The 3,457-nt window shown below is 50.2% G+C and overlaps 1 protein-coding gene across 1 annotated transcript in view; it reads left to right on the top strand.

Annotated features, from left to right (window-relative positions):
• The first annotated feature begins 3,073 nt into the window (after positions 1-3,073).
• Positions 3,074-3,457, top strand: part of FARP1 (FERM, ARH/RhoGEF and pleckstrin domain protein 1) — a 202,273-nt gene continuing 201,889 nt past the window's right edge. The window contains exon 1 of the mRNA XM_057366200.1: positions 3,074-3,409. The gene's annotated coding sequence lies outside the window, so the exon portion shown is untranslated. The remainder of the gene's footprint in view (positions 3,410-3,457) is intronic.

Below are 3,457 nucleotides of genomic sequence, written 5' to 3'. Positions count from 1 at the left end.
ATTACTAGACTTCTGAAATACACAGATTTCAGTTTGGGCAGCATCTTAGCTTCTCACCTCAATGAAACATAGCAAAACATGAACTCAACACATATTTTAAAGCAGTTGACAAAACAGAAATAGATTTTAAGGCCAGAAGGACCACTGAAGAATCCAGTATGACCTTAGTGTAAATCAGACTAAAGTACTTAATCCAAATACTTGGTGTTTGAGTCCTAGTTTAGTTAGACAAAGCACGAAGACAGGCAAGTGAGTTCCCACTGGTACACTGCCTTCACTGCCTGCATACACACATGCCTCCTGGAACCTCACAACAAACAGGAGAAAGTGTCAATGAAGAAACGACTGCAAGTCATCCCAGTATGTGAAAGCTGTGAAAAAGTGAAGGCTTTCCAGAGATCTGGAATTCCTCTATCTGTATTCCATTGTAGCTATTGCTATTTCTTTCCTAAAGARAAAAGGCAGAAGGTGCAGAGACTCAGTCTCTCAAGATGACAAACCCTTTTAACACTGCTCCTTCCCTTCTTYTTCCTTGGGTTCTCCTTTATCTGGTAATGCAGAAATTAATAATCTGAAATCCAGTTCCATCTCTTCTCTTTGTCAGTGAATGTAGACAAAGCTTATCTGTTTTCTTTCAGAAACATGAACTAATTAGAACCATTTTCTAATTTCAGTGACTTTTCAAAAACAAATGCCACTTCTCTCAAATTCTCCTGTTTATCTGATGTACCAACAAATTCCACATTTACTCAACAGGGAAGAAATGTAACCCAGTGTACTACAGGAAACTAAGAGCAGAAGTGGATGCTTTTCTCAGCTATCACATCAGAATAGTGCAAGATGTTGCCATTTGCAATTTACAAGACAGAAATCGGTTTTAGAGAAAAATTGCTGTCATTTTAGGTATCAGTACCTGGTTGCCCCTGATTCCCTTCGGAAGACCCACGAATTGAAGGTTTAACTAAATAAACACATGCACATTTGTCCATGGCTCCAAGAAAAATGCCCAACATCTTAGCACGTTAAAGGTACACCATTAAACACAGTATTTCACTGTTGCTCTTTGGAGCTTGGTAAGAAATGATCAATAGCTGCAGGGAAACCTGTTGCTTTTGTTCAGTACCGAGAAATGCCACTCCARCTTGGAAGGCATTGAAGATGACATCACACATTTGATGCAGATTACAACAACTCTTTTGTTAGGTGTGAATGAGGCATTAGTGGTCTGGAAGTGTAGATAAAAAGCACCAGGAAATTCTAAATGTTAAGTGCTGCCACGTTAARTAAAAGATAAAGCCGCTGTCATAGTAAGTATTTGGAAAAAGGCAATCTTTTTATTATGTCAGTGTTTTTAAACCACAGTTCACATGGTCAGGTGGTTGGACTAKWCGGTCCCTTCCMGCTGAAATACTCTCTCCTCTTACTCTATTTTCATTCTATTTCCATTCTACACTGTCAGAACGAGAATGTACACTTCATTCCAGATCTTCAACAGACCGTGCACTTTGCATGGAAGAAGTTTTGGACGAAATAAGAATAATTTATTTATCAAGCATTGACAGCTAAGGATGGTTTCCTACTTTTCAGTCAGTAATGTACATATTTTGGTTAAGGTTTTAGGTTGACTAGAGAAATTAAATTCTCTTGATCTCAGGGGATTGGATGGCATATGCATTGAGGTATTTGTAGTGAGGTGTTTGTACATAGAGAGGCATAGCTGTTGAGAGCAGAGGAATTTTTCTTTTGGGGATTAAGCAAGGCCAAGGCTTGGACAAAATAATATAGAGTTTGCACGTGATTYTTCTTTCCTCCTGTGCTTAAAAACTAGACACAGTAGTATGGTTCCTCAAATAGCCTTTAAACTAATTGCTCAGAAGGCTTATGTTATAAATACATACCTAGTTTACTGCTCACTCCTGGGTCACTGAGAGGACTTCAAAGATCTGAAGGGTCTTCCCTGCATCACTCATTTGTGTGCTCCACCCAGTCTTCTTCCTGGAAAGATCTTGGGTAAAAGACTGGAGAAGGCTCAAAGARATGCATGCCCTAACCCTTCAGGTGTGCAAATGCGAAGGGGTGACTTAAGAGCTGTATGCAGACAACTCTGCCGGCCCTAGGTGTGACAGCCCTTTTGCTGTAACTCCAAATCTTCTCTGAGGGAATGCAGTGTCTGCAAAAGGCACCCACCCAGCCCTGCCCTCTGCCTGCTGGGCTCCTCTTAGCTGATGTACTGCAGTGAAAACTGATGTGAGAGGCAGAGCCCGAAGCCCAGATTGCTACTACTGGTTGAACATTACCGATATGTGTTTGTCTAAGGACAACGAAAATAGAATTTATGACAAACTAGTAACCATAAATGTGAATACAGTACACACACACACACAGTCCTTTGGTTTCTCTGGCACCTCAGGCAAGCACATGGGAGTAGGGGTGTGGAGGGACCTCTCCCGGCACATGGAACACCGTTCTGTTCTCCGCTAAAGCCTCGCTCCTAAAGCAGAAGAGCTGGGGTACCCATCAACGCACAATCCCCCTGAGGCAGTGTCCCGGTTCTTCCTGAAGGGCCCRCCTACTTCAGCAGCCTCGCAACTGTCGGCGAGCGAAGCAATTCCCTCTCCAAGGAAGGGCGGCAGGGGACACTCCTGCGGGGTGTCCCGCTGGGCGCCTACGCCCGATGGTCCCCAAAATCCACACGAAGGGGACASACCCCGCGGGGCCTCCCGCTCCCCATCCCCGGGCTGCAGCCGGGTTTAACCCTTCCCTTACACCGCGGCCACCTGGGCGCTGCTCGTCCCTTTTGGTGCCCAGGAGGAGGAGGAGGAGACGGTAGAGGAGAATGGGGCTATCGGGACGCCCCCCGGCTCCGCAGCGGCGCAGGGCGGTGGTCGCTGCGCCTCCGCCCCTCTCCGGCTCGGGCTGCCCGGGTACCAGGAGCGGGGCGGGCACCCCGCTCACAGCGCCGATCCGAGCGGCCGCCGCCGCCCGTGAACGCTGGAGGGGGCTCTCGGCCGCCTCCTCCCGCCGGCGGCTCCCCCTCCGGGAGGGGGMAGGGTTAGGGGAGGGAGGTGCAGCCGCGGCAGAGCGGCGGCGAGCGGCGTCCAGTTCCCGCTCCCCCGGTCCGCGGGCGGCAGCAGGACCGGCCCCTCCGCCGCCGCCTGCCTCCCTTCTCCTCCGCGCCGGCCCGGTGGGCTCCCCCCGCTGCCAAGCCGGACATGGCGACCCTGCTCCTGCAAGCCCCTCGCTGTCCTCCTCTCCCCGCCGCCGCCGCTCCTGCCGCCGCCTTCTCCTCCTCCTCCTCCCCGCGGAGCTTTTAATGGCTCGGACCTCCGGCGGCCAAGCGCGACTGCCCCTGCACCAGCCGCAGCCAGGAGAGCCGGCAGGAGCTCACGCCGCCCCAGCCCCGCGCACGGTAAGGGCGGCACGGCGAACAATGGGGCCGGGCGGGAGCGGCGGCGGG

This window comes from Malurus melanocephalus, unplaced genomic scaffold (genome assembly GCF_030028575.1).
Source record: "Malurus melanocephalus ecotype Western Australia unplaced genomic scaffold, MMel_1.1 scaffold_61, whole genome shotgun sequence".
NCBI classification, from domain to species: domain Eukaryota; kingdom Metazoa; phylum Chordata; class Aves; order Passeriformes; family Maluridae; genus Malurus; species Malurus melanocephalus.
Note: the sequence above shows the minus strand (reverse complement) of the source record. Positions and strands in the feature narration are given on the sequence as shown.